The 16,026-nt window shown below is 42.0% G+C and overlaps 1 long non-coding RNA gene across 1 annotated transcript; it reads left to right on the forward strand.

Annotated features, from left to right (window-relative positions):
• Window positions 1–269: 269 nt before the first annotated feature.
• Window positions 270–15,812, forward strand: LOC122443342. Its single transcript, XR_006269983.1, has 3 exons — window positions 270–320; window positions 612–749; window positions 15,759–15,812. It is a non-coding gene; the product is annotated as an uncharacterized LOC122443342 (long non-coding RNA).
• The last annotated feature ends 214 nt before the right edge of the window (window positions 15,813–16,026 follow it).

Genomic DNA, 16,026 nt, shown 5'->3' on the forward strand with positions numbered 1-16,026 from the left:
GGCCTCACGTTTGGGGGTGGGGCTGGGGCGGGGCCTCGACGGAGGCCGGCACAGCGGCAGCTTCAGGCTCTCGCTCTCGGACTCAAGCGCAGCATCCTCGCTGCGGCTACCGCTGCTGCACCTGGTCAGGTAAAGAGAGCCTTGTCCGTCCTGCTGGCGGTCTGCCCCGCCTCTTCTCCTTCCCGACCAAAGGTTGCCTGCTCCGCCTCCTGAGACTATAAGGGCTCCAGGAAAGAGGCGTCAAATCTATTTTGCCTGGTTACCTTATCTTTCTCCCCTGCTGCGTCCTTCTTCCAGCTCCGCAACTAAGAGGTTCCGAAGTGCGTTGTTGGGCCCTCCAGCCGGGTCTTCCTAACGCTCCTCATTACAGAACTGTCTGTTAACTCCCCGCCCTCCCGACCCGCCAGCGCTGTCTCGTTCTCACCTCGGCACAGGCAGGGTGGAAGGGCGGGTGGGGGAGGGAGCGATGCAGCGCTGTATTTTGAAGCTGGATGTGTTTAGTTCTGAGGGGGAGTACTTAAGTGGGGCTGGTTTGGGAACGGAAGTTGCTTCCTGGTTTGACTGGGAGTGACTAGAAGGCTATCTGTTGCTGCTTTTGCTTATATTTATAGGTGGCATTCACCATCAGTATTTTCTTCTTTCATCATCATCATCATCATCATCAACAGCACCACGACCACCGCCATCAACATTTCTCTTCCTCCATCAGAGCTCTTCAAGTTCTGCAAAAGCAGACTCTGTTCAGGCATGTAAGTGTTGACCCCCAAATAATAAGCAATGACTTTGCCCCACCTGAGGCCAGAGCCAAGTACTCCTTTAACTCAAGGACAAGTAGCTAGGAACGGAGTTGAATGGGAGAAGTTTCTTTATCCCCCTTTGGTTTGTTGAGATTGCCACAGAAAACCCTTTGTTTTAATCATTCACACTACTGCTTGCTGGCTCCTGGAGAATTTGACGTTGGTATTGGCATTCATACATTCTTGATGGGCTGAATGCAGAGTCGTGGACCAGTGATACAGGCCTGTGCAGTATGGGGGCTTCAGTCATGGAGAGGTGAGTGCTCAGATCCCTTAGGAGGACCAGGTCAAGTAGCTTAGCGTCTGACTTTCTTCTGCAGTGGCTCTATACGGGGTATGTGCCATCATATGCTGTGTCTTCTTGGGGATTGAAGCTCCTGGGGAGAGATTTATATTATGGGCACGCTGTTGGTTTTCAACAGTCGTTGCTCAGCTGTTCTTAGGGCTAACCCCAAGATCACTTGGCTCTCATGCTTCTTAACCATTAGGAGGAAAGACAGCAAAGCGAAGGGTTGCGTATCAGATTAACTCATTATGGAAGACAGTGCCTTAAAAGTATTATGAAAGTCCTAGATCTTCTTGGGCAGGCATATATAATCATTAGTCTTGTTTTTCTCAACTGTTTATAGTGCAGTAGGACTCATGAATGAAACGCCTTTAGATATCTGCAGGATCAAAGGAGCAGAGGGTCATCCCTGGAGGAAAACAATGGATAAAAGTTGGAAGGCAGTACATCATAATGGTTAAACTTAGAGACCTGTCACATGGGTTCATGTCCTGATTCAACCACTTGCTAGCTGAGTGGGTTTTGGCAAGTCACTAACCTTTTGAATTTTAGCTTCTTGTCTATAAAATGAGGATAATATTACCTGCCTTATAGGGGATGTTGTTAAAATGCTCAGTAGTTCCTGACACATTGTGAGTGAAGAATGAATGTAAATTTTATTAATAATACTTAACAACAAGGATAATAAAGGCCAGTGTTCTGTCCTTAAAAAGTACATTTTTACCCCATTGTCTTTCTCCCTCCTTTTTTGGTCTCAGAGATGATCCCAGTGGGGGATGGCACTCTTCAGGCTCCTCATAAGACTCTATCTTAGAGAAGTGGCATGGGTTTGGACAGATATTTCTCTCACTACCTGAGCAGATGCTTAGCAAGCTCTGTTAAGACACATTAGAGATGTAGCTTTAGAGAAGGTGTTTGGACCTCTGGGCCTGTCCTAGGTTGCTCATTTTTCCCAGGGTGTTCAGCACACTGACTTGGTAAATTGCACTTTTCACAGAATCACTAGTGAGTGCATTGGCTTCTGCCCAGAAGAAGCAAAACTACTTCAAAAATGCCCCTGGGAATAGAAGAAATTCTAACTTGCCAGCATGGAAGAATTTGTATTTTACAGTATTTTTGTTCTCTAAGAATAGTGTGTTTTTCTTTGTTCATGTAAAAAACATGGACATCTTTGTGGTGTAGTTTTCTTTTGTAGAAGTTAACAGGCTTAACTGCTCTTGGGGATATTTTGAAATTTAGAGTATATTATCAATATTCAGTAGGGTATTTTCTGTTGTATAGGATGGAAACCCAGCTAGAAAGAATTCTAAACAAAAATGAACACTGTGGCTAATATAACTGAGCCATGACCAGACTCTAATGTTGTGGTGAGGAAGGTGGTCTACGCCCAGCTTCTGAGATTCGAATGCTTTTTTGGTTGCTAGCTTGCATTCTGTTTCTTTATACCTTTGAATTTTTTTATTTCTGCCCTTATTTCTGTCTTGGCTTTATTCCTTCCTATCACAGGCCTTGTCTTCTCAGTGACTTCATAATGTCTACATTCACATCCATCTTGCTCTGTAACCTGAGGATAATCCCCTTCTCCTTATTTCCATAGTGAATCCACAGGGAAGAACTGTGATCCGTCAGTCCTTGGTAACAGACTTAACTGTTTAGAATGAAGGTCTTGGCTAAGAGGATGGGGTCCTTTGGGTCCTATGATTGTCTGGGGGTATATCTGCTTCTTTACTCTCTAGACATAAAATTGGTAGAGCTGTCCCCAAAATAGGAGGGTTGGGAAGAATGGGAACAGACTAGAGCTTGATGTGATGAAGGTAAATATCCTTGATAGAGGATTCAGAAACACTCATCTCCTGCCTCACATGTGGCGATTCAAAATCATTTTATATTAAAGCTTTGGACTCATGCCTGTCATCCCAGGCAGTGGTACTTTAGATGATCTTGCCCTTAATGGTTTTCTTATTAAAACCTGATGTGTATAATTGTGAAAATTTATCAGAGATATTTAATACTATACAGTGATTCTACTGTTGGTAGATCATGTTTGGGGATTGCTCATAGCCTCTTGCTGGGACTTTGTTTAACAGGAGCATTATTTTTAGAGGCACTGTGTTAAAAATCACCTTTATTCTCAGCAGGTCCCAGCCTGTGGGATGTTGAAGTTATAGCCATTAATCTGATTTGCCTGATCTTGTAAAGATGCTAAACCATGGGAATTGTATCCTTATGGAGCAAATATGAGCTTGCACCAACAGGCTGGCCATGGGAGGGAATTGAGACATCCCTGTGTTTAGTGTCTGTGTAGAAGTGCTAACGAAGCAGTCGTCTGTATGCCCTGTAATATAACTGCTAGAGTGGAAAGATGGAAAGGAGGCTAAGAACTTCCTTACCTTGTCAGCATATGAAAGCCAGCCTCTGGGAAATGGACTATTCCCTCCCACTTAGTTTTCTCAAGTTCGCTGGCTAGATGTGTAATGAGTCCCTGAATAATCTTTATTTCTATATTTCTTTAGATTTTCAACACCTAATACCAGAGTTTTGTATGAGGCTAGGGTAGGCCAGAGAGTTGGTCTTCCTTTAGGCCACTTCAACTCACTGTTTTCCTGAAATGTCCTCTGTAATTCACCTCTGCAGAAAGCAGGCTATTGGCTAGGTTTTTTGTTCTTGGTTTTTTGTTTTTGTTTTTTTAAACCAATTCGTCTATATCCTTACCTTAATTGAAACTGACCTGTATTATGTTCCATCTTATTAGGGCTGTATCTGTTTTTCCTTTCTAAATTGTCAGATCATTGTTGAAGACCAACATCTTTCAAATTAAATGCATTTTACCTTGGTCTTCTGAGTCACAGACTATTGGGGGAAATATTTTGGAGGGAGATAGAATTTTTTTTTAACAAGAGAAAAATAAACAGAAGTTTATTAGGATGTGTGTGGAGCTTACATGTGGGAAGACTCAGACATGAGTTACCCCAAGGGGCAGTTAGAACCTGGGCTTGAGATCATTTTAGGTTAAAGGAAAAGGAATTTGGGGCTTCTGGGTGGGCGAGGCAAGTTATGAGAAAGTAACCTGGAAACGTTTTGGTAAAGGAGGGTTGTTTGATAAGGTTATGCAGATTTCAGTCTGATTTCTCCATTGGTAATAGTTGAGTTCTCTGGAGAAGGAAATGGCAACCCACTCCAGTATTCTTGCCTGGGAAGTTCCATGGACAGTGGAGACTCACAGGTTACAGTCCATAGGGTTGCAGAGAGTCAGACACGACTAAATAACAATTGCAGACAGTAATGGCCGTAGGGATGATTTAACTGGAGCATTGTTTTAAAAATAAACTTTTTATTTGGAAACAATTTGAGATTTACAGAAAAATTGTAAAGGTAGTACAGAGAGTTCCCATAGGCCCCACACTCAGTTTCCCGTATTAGTAACATCTTAGATTCCTTACATTACTAAGGTACATTTGTTACAACTAATCAATGAATATTGAAAAAAAAATTTTTTAAAGAGTTCTCTTTAGTGTGTGAGAGAAGGAAATACCTTTTTCAAACAGAAATTTCTTATACAAATGTAAATTTCCTTATAAAAGGAAAACATGTACATTGGTTTTAGAGCTTTCCTGCATCTGCTGGTGCTTGGTGGTTTTTTTTTGTTGGTTTGTTTAATTCAGTGGTATTTAACTCAAAATAATCCATATGCCAAGGAGGCATACTTTGCAGTAGCATATGCTGGTACCCCTCATTCTGCCCTTTAACACTTCATTTTTTTTTTTTTGAAGAGGTTTTATATATCAAGATCGAGCTGGTAGCTGTAGGAGATTCTGGTTAGGGTTTGTGAGATTAGAGATGCACAAAGGGAGAGAGAAAACAAGAATAACAACACAGATTGGAACAATCTATGAGAAAGAAGAAAAGGACAGATTTAAAGCATTGCCCTGGTTCACTGAGTCGTTCTCTCAGTCCTGGAACAGGTCAGTTCAGTTAAACAGTTGTGTCTCATTTTAGGAGGTGGTAGAGTAGGTGGGAGTAAGGTGACCCCTAAGTTAGGCCTCTATACAGTGTGATAAATGCTCCACTTAGTAAGGGACGTTTCGTTGGAAATGAGGAGAAAACAAAGATTAATGGTTAGAACAAACTCTAAACCCAGTTTTTGAGTCCAGAGGGCAGTTGGGTCAAAAAGATTTCTAGATACTGGACTTGAAGCATCCTTGAATGGTCGAATGAGGACAGGCAGTGTCAGTTTGATGAATTTCCTGGTTTGCAGTTTCTGCGTCCCTGGTGATGGCATGGGGTATTCCAGGGAATTTTCTGAGCACCCTAGCCAGCAACCAGAATGAAGATTGGTAGGCAGGACTTTTTAATATTTGTGTGGGTCATCAGAATGTAGGCATTAAAGGATGAGCCACAAATGCAGTCAGAAGGCTGACCGAGGGGCAGGTGGTAAATAAGGTTGTAAGTGCAGGGCAGGGGACACATTATGTTGCTTGCTGTTGTTGTGGTTTTGTTGCCAAGTTGTGTCCAACACTGCCATCCCATGGATTGTAGCACACCAGGCTTCCCTGACCACTGTCTCCTGGATTTTGCTCAAACTCATGTTCATTGAGTTGGTGATGCCATCCAACCATCTCATCCTCTGTCACCCTCTTCTCCTCCTGCCCTCAACCTTTCCCAGCATCAGAGTCTTTTCCAATGAGTTGGCTCTTCGCATCAGGTGACCAAAGGATTGGAGCTTCAGCTTCAGCATCAGTCCTTCCAGTGCATATTCAGAGTTGATTTCCTTTAGGATTGACTGGTTTGATCTCCTTGCAGTCCAAGGGACTCTCAAGAGTCTTCCCCAACACACAATTCTGTCAAGGTATAAGTACTGCCATCCCAGTAGGAGCTCTCTAGCACATTTTTGTGAAAGAAGCACGAAGAACACAAGATGTCCTGCAGACTAGTATTTAAAAATCCAACCAACGGAGAAGGGCATAGCTGCTCTTCTTTAGCTATGGTTGCCTTGTTTTTGTTGATTTTTTTCCCTCTCTTTCTCTTTTATTTATTTATTTTTTGGTGGTTCTGTTTTTGCCCATATGAGTGTCTGTTCACATCCAGGCTAAGATGGTTTCTTCGGTGATTTCCTCTGTGAAACATGGCAGGAAAAACATGGATGTTTCAGAGAGAGGAGACTCTGTCTACTTCTCAGGAGAAGCTCACCCCCGTGGTCCACTCACCGTAGTGGTTTTGGTAAACCATACAGTTTCCCAAACCTGGACATTTGCACAAGTGAAGTTCCAGTGAGATTCTCTGAAGGCGCAGCATCGCCTGTGGCCGAGAGGAAACCCTTCAGAGCAGCACATAGAGGGTCACAGAGCTGCCTCCTGCTCCCTGAGAGCTCTTGCCAGTGTTCTGGATTCTCTTGAGTCTTAGGTTCTGGTTTTCTGATCTCCAGTGCTGTAAAGATTGCTGAGCTAGAATGGGGAACGTATTGTGGCGTGACAAGTGCTCTCTTAGTGTTGCATGATCTTGTTCTTCTGGGGCAATTGTAGTTATGTTGAATGTGTTCAGTCCCTGGGAGACACAAATAAAATCTTTGTCAACCTTTTTCAGAGGGTCCATTGCAGCGCTGGTCTACTGACTGATTGAAAGCTCATCCCTATGATCTTAGCTCTGTGAGTACTTGTAAAGCCAATATCTCACCATTATACCATGGAGTCCATATAGCTTGCTGATGCTCTGTTCTGGGAAAAATATCATCAAAGTCTTTTCCAAGAGCAGGCAGTGAGTATGAGTGTGTGTTCCTCTGTGCCCATCCTGTGCTTAATACAGGGCATTTAAACTCCTTCCCTTGGTTACCTCTGGGCAGTAGGTAAGTGATGTATAGATGAGCAAGTCAGGGTTAGGAGAGGTTACCATGCTTTTGAAGGATATGGCTATTAATGGAATGGGGTAGTATTTACCCTACCTGCTGGACTTGCAGTCTACCTTCTGTCTGTGTCTTCTAAGCCATAGAGAACATTCCTAGCTTTAATTTTTTTAAACTTTCAAAGCAGAATAAACCATAAATATAGTGCAGTTTCTGGGTATGGATTCAGTAAAAAGCAGGAGTTGCTGTTTTTAGGCATTAAAATGATTTTTCTTTCTCTTTTTAGATAAAGCAGCCACTTTAGAAAATTTTCTAAGCCTAGTTCATATTCAAAAAGCTTTGCAAATAATTTTGTTAAAAGCCCACAAGTCTGCAGAAAACAGAATTCATCTGCAGAACTGGCATCCGTCCTGTCCTCATTTGCCAACGTCCTTGTCTCCTTTTATCTCTGTTTCTGCTGTAGTGTCTTCTACCTTCCACTACAGGAGATCAGCTGGGCTTCTGAAACCACTCTTTCCTACCTACCACCCCTCAAACAAATATGAAGAGGGCACATCTCATGTAATAGGGGATATCGTCTTTGTGTTAAGGTCACTTTCTGATCTGTCTTAAGCTGGTTCTGATTTCTTTAATGCTCTGAAGACAAAGGTTAACTTTACTTTTCATGATGATTTGAAGACCCAAAACTCCATGATACCTTAGTGTCATAAAGTTGACAGATTGAAAAAAAAAAAAATGTGTCCTGTCTCCTTTAGAAATCTTGTACCCAGGTTATTCTCTAGGCAAGTGACAAGATATTTTTCTAATTGTACAGTGGAGAAAACTGAGATAGGGAGATAAAGAGTGACTTGGTCAAGGTCACCCATGGTCAGCAGCACAGCCAAAAATAGATCCAGGTCACCAGACTCCCTGGGCTTTCTTCATTACATCACTCAACCTCTCTTCAGGAAGAGACAGCCCTGCCAACCACACAAATGAAAGGACAGTCAACTCTCAGCCTCTGTTTTGGGGGCTTGGTCTTTTTAAAAATGTTACATTGAATTAAATCATACAGCAATAGCTGCTAAATTGCAGCACTGTTAGCAGGACTTACTATCTTAACTAAGGCAGAATTAGTTGAGAAAAGCAGAATTCTATATCTATAGTCAATAATACTGTACTGTGCACTTAATTTAAGAAGGTAGATTGCTCATTGTGTTCTTATCAAAATACATAAAAAATTATAAAAAGATAAAATTCTGATATTACAGTCAAAAACTGGGCAAATGACAAAACGAAAGAGGGAGATAGCTGAAGACTCCCAAGTGGTTGCTAGGAGCTTGTGCTCAATTCGCATCTGAGAAAGAAGAAATTCACAGAAGAGGAGAGAAGGGGTATGTTGTCTAAGATGACACATATAGAAGTATGGCATGGACCCAGGAGAATAGCATCAGGAAAACCAAGGTCATGAACAAGAAGATTTGAAAAAAGTTGCTTAGGCAGTTTTTATAAGAGAAGGATTTTAACAGTGCAATCAGCGCATGATGTATAGATTCTGCTGCTTGAATAAGATGAGGTCAGAGTTCACAGAGAGGGAGGAGGCAGAGCTACTCAATTCTCATTTTGCTCCTGTCTTTTCCTTTCAAGTGAGCAGATGAGAGTCTCCATCTACAGGGACAAGTATATAAAAATATCTCATTTCTTTATTATTTTTTTTTTCAAACCATGTTCATGTCTGTTTCAAGCCTCTTCCTTCTGGGAGGAAGGAAGTCTTGTGAAAGAGTTATTCTCAGTCCTCCTTAGGGTCATAGATACATAATCCCAGAGCTCTGGCAAGGCTTCAGGGGGCTGACCCAGTGGAGCAGCATGGGGAGAGGGGACCCTCTGGTCACTGAGCATCTGATCACACAGTTTACACTGTAGCACCCAGTGTTGCTGCTCCTGTGGCTCTCTCAGGGGCTGCTGCTCAGGTCATCTTTAGTCCACAAAATTGTTTTGGTGACATTTGCTATGATTCTTTCTGCCTAGGTGTAGCACACACAGGTCAGGGGCATGTGGCCTCCTTAGGGACACTGACAGGAAGCAGGGCCTGGCCCCTCTTCCTCCAGAATCCATCAACCTACCTCTCTCCTATCCCAACAGCCCTGGGAACTAATATTCCATGTTTCTTCAAGATTCTCTGTGTCCATTAATCTTATTCCTTCTTACCTCCTTCACGCAGTCCCCAGTGTTCTTCTAAGTGTTTGGGATTTTGGAAAACAAAACCCCAGAAATATTCTCAGACTATTCTCTTTTTTCCCCTTGCCACATGCCTCTGCTGATGCATTGAATCCCACTTCTGACACCTGCTTTATTGGGGGTCAAACAAAAGGGAAAAATACAAGGAGAAAAGAAACATAGATTAGTATCTCTGAACATTCCTTTAGCAGGACAGTAATTTGGTATACTTCTCTTGTTCTCATTCATTTTCCTTTCTTTGAAAATAACTCCAGTGTATATATAAGCATGGGCTTCATATACATAAAACCCTGTCCCTGGACAGGGCTACTTAAATTGGGAATAGCATTCTGATCCAAGCTGGGCCAGTTGCAGAATTTCGAGTTGAGGGTTGAAGGGTGGCAGTGACTAAGAGTGAAAGAGTCAAGTCACAGAAAGTGCTCCAAGTGCAGCCCTGAGAACTGTCCCAGTGGCCTTTGGAAGTCTCTGCTTCCTATTTCTTCTTCTTGCTCTTGGCTTTCCTGCTCTTTTTATGATTTCATGAAATTGTCCATGAATTTCATGAAATTGGATATGCTTCTCTTTTTGTTAAGGTAGCCAAAATTAGTTTCAGTTGCTTGCATCCAAGAGTAATTTAAGAATTGTCCTTAGAATTACAAACGCAGAAAAACATGGTGACAAGGAAACTGAAACTCAGAACAGGCAAAGAGATAGTAAAATAGAATTTAGACATTTAGGGTGTGTTCATCTAATGACTTGACGTGACCATTGCAAGAATTATATTTGTAACCCTGGAACACGTTTTGGCCTTTTTTGAGGAGTCATTTTTAACTGTGCTCACAGCTTTGTAGTGGAAACTTTGACCCACTAAAGGACAGTCAGATGGTATACTGGGTTTTCAAGGACGAAAGTGTTTGCATTTGAGGACTTGTTGAAGAGACTAGGGTAGTTTAGTCAGGATGAGATGTCTTAGGAAACAGGACTGTCTTTCAGGTGTTTAAAGGACAAATGGATGGAAGAGAAGTTGAATTTACTCATTTCAGCTCCAGAAGTAAGAACAAGCCCCCATGAAAAGATATTAATGGAGATGGATTTTAACTCGAAATAAGGGATTTTTTTTTTTAAACATTTAGAGCTATATGACATTCTATGATTTCCTTGGGGGGTAGACAACAATATGCCATAGAAGAGTTCAAGTTGAGCTTGGATGTCCTTTCACAAAGGTTCAATGAAAGAGAGAATCCAGAATTGGGATGAAACAGATAACTTCTAAATTTCCTTTAAACCCAAGATTTCATCATTTTCCATATAAATATTACTAACTCCTCAACTAGAAAAATGCCAACACACATTTTGACAGAATGTAATAGGATTTAAAGCACTTTGCAAATACAGTTTTTATGAAAAATGTCTTCCTTTATTAAAAAAAAACAAAGCCCTGTAGGCTACAAACTATTATTGAAGGAAGACATTTTCAAAAAGTAAGGCAACAAAAATGTATTTTCTCTAAATGGCATTGACAGTGATTAACGGTTTCATTGCCAGGTGGTTCACTGAATTGAAAAAACTCTCTGTGATGTTAACACAATCATACAAAACCCAGGGAATAACCGAATTCCATTGTCTCTAAATTTCTAAGCTGTAAGAAACTGAGAAGATTCTTTGAATTATTTTAAGGAATAAATCAGAATCCAAACTCTTCTCCCAAACCTTTATAAATGAAAAGAATGTCACCAGAGCACATTCTATTAAACCTAAACAGATAGCTCAGATATTTTATCCACCACTCCCCAAAACACTCACACAAACTAGTCCCTTTCACAACTCTGGGACCGTTTGTGTATTTTCGATTATTGTTCTTAACTAGAGGGTAAGAACTAGGTTATTCTAGTTTATCATTTACATAGCAAGCAGATGTTGACACTCAGTAATCATGTCTTAAACAAGAAGGGACAAGGAAAGCCACTTAGTTTGAAATCCTGGTCTTACAGACTCCACCAGACAGAATCTGACATCATGAAGCTTTTCATAATCTCTTTCATAATCTCGTACTCTCCATGTAAAAACCTTTGAAAATGTAAACACACACATAACCATTCATTAGCTCTCTGCTCTGTTTATTTAAGTGGATTATATTTATAAAGAGCATTCAAAAGAATCCAGCCTCTTCTGTTTGCAAATTGGATTCTCAAGTCATCTTAAAGATACCATTCCTAACATAAGTAAAAAACATGCTTTCTACCTATTTTAAAGTCTAACTTGAAAGAAATATAATCATGAATGCAGGCTCTTGTAAAACCCTTTTAAAACTCATTTTTGGAAATATAAAAAAAATAGAAAAGTTACAAAGAAGAAAATAACAATGATTCATATTGCCACCAGGAAAAATGAAACTAAACCTTGGTATTTTCTCTCCCTTTATTTTAAGGAACACACTTTAGAAAATATCCTATATGTTGATTATCAAGATTTCAAATAAGGCAGAAGGTTATGAAGACGCCAGTTTTTAAAAAATCATCTCTTAACAATTTCCATCATTAAACTTAGTGAACTTCATTTCAGACATCTATCTATCTATTAGCATGGATGGATATTTAGGTAGAAATACTTTTATACAGTTGAATAGAGATGATGTGTATAATAAACATGATTAATTTTTAAAAATTTTTCAAGCAATTAAACAATTGAAACTAGAGTCAAACTTCAAATAAGTTTACCCCTTTTCAAGATACATTATTTCTTTTTTAAAAAAATCTCTCTATGGCTGAAGTGTCATAAAACTGTTAAGAAGCTGGAGTCCTTGTTATTAATTATATTATTGTTTTTATGAGCTTTCTTCCTCAGACAGTATCAATTGACTTCCTTTTTTGAAAGTTAACACTTCTGAAAGTTCCTCTCCGCCTCACCTCTGGAATGTTTTTAGGTGTTGTTATTATTTCTGCATTGTTCAGGTTATATATTCAATTTTGCTATGGAGATGTATTTTGAGAATTATTTAGTAGTGGCTCTGTGCTTAAATGATTGAAAGCATAAACCTTTGGGAGTGATATCTTTGTGTTTTACTTTCAGTTATTTTATCAACTGTCTGATAAACAACACCCGCTGACTTGACGCAATCATTCATCATCCCCCATATGTAGGGTCTCAAAAGCTGTGTAAACCATTATCACTCATCACTGAAAAGTTGTTGAGTACCAGTTGATGCTAAGCATTGCAGAATGCTGAAAATTCAGGGTTGGAGAGCTCATAGTCCCTACTTTCAGGAAGTGAGAGCAACCAAAGCGTTTTTAAAGTCCTAGTGTGTTGGATCCTTGAGAGCACTGCTGTTATTTTCTTAACATCAGAGCCCATCATGTGGCCTGGTATTCCTTGTGCTAAGTTGCTTCAGTCACGTCTGACTCTTTTCAAACCAATGGACTATAGCCTGCCAGGCTCCTCTGTCCATAGGATTCTCTAGACAAGAATACTGGAGAGGATCGCCATTTCCTTCTCCAGGAAATCTTCTCAACCCAGGGATCGAACCCTGGTCTCTTACCTCTCCTGCATTGGCAGTCGGGTTCTTTACCATTCTAGGCGCCACCTGGGAATCACCTGGTATTCCTTAGGCCTGCAATTAATACTTGTTCAATTCAGTGGGCCTTTTTGTGCCAGAAACTGTGGTTAAGTGTGTTATGAATTATATCTAATTTTGTCTTGACAGCAAACATATTAGGTAGGCTTTTATTGTCTTCATTTTGTAGATGAGGAAGCTGAGTCACAGAAATAATATCCCAAAGTTATACAACAGAGTTTAATTGTAGAACTCATTCTTTTTTCATGACACCTGGTCATTTATGTTGGAAGTCATAGAGGAAAGAGGCACATGAACTACTGGTTAGAGCTACTGATTATACTCATACCACTCAATGGGATGACATAGAGCAAGCTCATCCTCTTTCTTTAAAACACTTTATTTATTTATTTATGGCTGAGCTGGGTCTTTGTTGCTGCATACAGGCTTTCCCTAGTTGTGGTGAGCAGGGGCTACTCTTTAATTGTGGTGCTTGGGCTTCTCATTGTGGTGGCTTACTCTTGTTGCAAAGCACAGGCCCTAGGCACACGGGCTTCAATAGTTGCAGCATGTGGGCTTAGATGCCGCAAAGCACATGGAATCTTCCCAGACCAGGGATCCAACCTGAGTCCCCTCCACTGCAAGCTGGATTCTTAACCACTGGACCACCAGAGAAGTCTGCTCCTTCCATTCTTTAAGCCTCCGTTTTCTATCTGTGAAATAGGATTAAGGGTGGGAAGAGTAAATCAAATGATTCAGGCAAATGTTTAGCATAATACTTGTCACAGGTGCTCAAGAAAGAGTAGCATTTCATATTATGTCTACAACGTGCTATGCAAGTTCAAAGGAAGGAATCATTTTTCCCCCTGGATTTTCAGGGGAGGAGACACTCATACTTGGGATGTACTGGCAGCATAGGCATTCATCTGGGCAGAGGTAGATGGAGTCTTAGCAGAAAGAAAAACATGAAACAGAACTGGAGGGTGGGATGTTTCAAGAGAACAGCATTGAAACATGTATATTATCCAGGGTGAAACAGATCACCAGCCCAGGTTGGATGCATGAGACAAGTGCTCGGGCCTGGTGCACTGGGAAGACCCAGAGGGAGTGGGTAGAGAAGGAGGTGGGAGGGGGGATCGGGTTGGGGAATACATGTAAAACCATGGCTGATTCATGTCAATGTGTGACAAAACCCACTACAATATTGTAAAGTAATTAGCCTCCAACTAATAAAAAAAAATGAAAAAAAAAAAAAGAAACAAACAGGACTGGAGATCCTGCTGAGTATTTGCATTCCTGTATTCAACTCCGGAAACTTCCTTCCTTCACTTGTACGTCTCGGGAGCATCCAAACAGGAGTATCTGTGTTTAGAAAGGCTGACTTGCAAATAGAGCATCATATCTTACTGGACCATCTTCCCAGGGAGAATTAGTCAGTGTCTGACCGCTCGGAGGAAATGTGAGTTGACGGGGCATTTTTAGGCCTATTGGTCCAGGAGGCCAGGGGCCATCCCAGGCCAGCTTAAGAGTGCTTGATGGTCCTCAGAAGAATATCCGCCTGTCAGACATTCTAGAAGTGTTTCTCACCCTTGTTTTCATTCTTTCTCCATTAGACTTGTCTATAATTGCTGTCCCCACCCCCACCATGAAATGTTAATAGCACAGATAACTGCATCTCAGGTTATGTGCTGAGTGTTCATCCTACTTCATACATAAAAAGAGTAAGATTTTTGACCCTTTCCCCAAGAACCAACTTGTATGAAACAGACTTCAGAGGGCCTTCTCAGGAAAGCTGCTGATCTGGAGCTGACCCTGAACGTGAAAGTTCTAACTGCTGTGCCTCCAAATAGCCACTTTTTTTTTTTTTATTACGCTTTCCGTTGCACTTCTGCAATGAGCCCTTCTAGAAAAATAGTGTGGGCTACGGCACCAGCTTCCCAACTGGTTTCTCTCTGTCCGTGTTTCCTTGCCTGCCCTTTTACAGTCAGTTTATGGAATAGCAGCCCAAGTGACCTTTTAAAAATGTAATGAGATCGTGTCTGTCCTCTGCTTTAAACTCTCAAATACATTCCCACTGGACAAAGAATAAAATTTGGACTTTATATCATGGCCCCCAAAGTCAGCCTGGTCTCCCTCCAAGCGCTCCGGTCTCTCTCGCGCCAGCCTGCATGCCAGGGAGGATGCCCTGTGGACAGACAGACGCTGTCGGGTACAGAGGCACAGGTGTTGGCAGTGACAAGCTCTCGGTGTGTGTCAGTGACCGCTGAGAGGGTGTGGGTGAGGATACGGGTAAGCAGGGACAGTCGTGGATACAACACCGGAAGGGCAGAGAGAAGGGGATTTGTGTGCTCAGGGAAGTCAAGAAAGACTTCTCAGAACCAGTGACAGTAATGGAACTGCGACATGAAAGATGATTACACATTAATTGGGTGATAGAGGATGGTGGTCGTGGTCTGAGCGGAAGGAACAGCATGCTCAGAGCCCCACAATGGGAGGGAGTGGGCAGCGTGTGAGCCACTGGAAGGGAACTGTGGCTGCAGCAGGATTTGAGATGCCGCTGCAGAAATAGGCAGGGTCCCCGTCACATAGGCATCTCCAGGCATGTTAAGGACTGCAGTTTGTCTTAAGAGGGAGATTGCCACTGGGGGGTTTTGACTGTGTGACTAGTTGAGGAGGAGACAGGTCAGATTTCATTTTGAAAAGATTACTCTCGTTGCAGTGTGAGCATAGACCAGTCAGGAGGCACTGTGGTGGGAGCGTGGCAAACTGGTGCAGGTTTGCCCGGGGACCTGGCTGGGTTTATCACTGAAAGGCCTGCATCCAGGAAGTTCTCCAGTTAAAGGCAAGCCTGCCTGGTTCGTCACCCAGTGCTGGGTAGTCATTCAGGTGAGAGATTACGATGGTCTCATGAATGATGCAGGAGCATGTCTTCCGTGGACCCACATTAGAAGCAAAAGGGTCAGTACAATGAATCCCTATTTCTGAAAGCCCCTTCGAATTGGCCTCCTTAAATATACGGGCAGCACAGCAGTACACACACTTGCCTCAGGTGCAAATTGCTGTAGGTGAGCCTTGATTATTTTTCCTATACAGGCTGGGTGGCATCACATTTTTGACATCTCAAAGCCTGGAGCCTGCCCAAGCGAAGGTCGATAGAGGTAAGAAGGGGGACTCAAGTCATTGCCACACCTTGAACCTCTGCTCATGATCAAGCCACCCCCTGTCCCCAGACTTCTGTGCTGTCTCTTCACCCCCAGCTTCCCGATTCCAGCTGAGCTTTCCAGCCTATACTGTTAGGCCCCCAATGCCACTGAAACCAGCTTTCTGACCACGCTGTACTGCCGTGCATTTTGAGGGTTCC

The sequence above is a fragment of the Cervus canadensis genome, chromosome 6 (genome assembly GCF_019320065.1).
Source record: "Cervus canadensis isolate Bull #8, Minnesota chromosome 6, ASM1932006v1, whole genome shotgun sequence".
NCBI classification, from domain to species: Eukaryota; Metazoa; Chordata; class Mammalia; order Artiodactyla; family Cervidae; genus Cervus; species Cervus canadensis.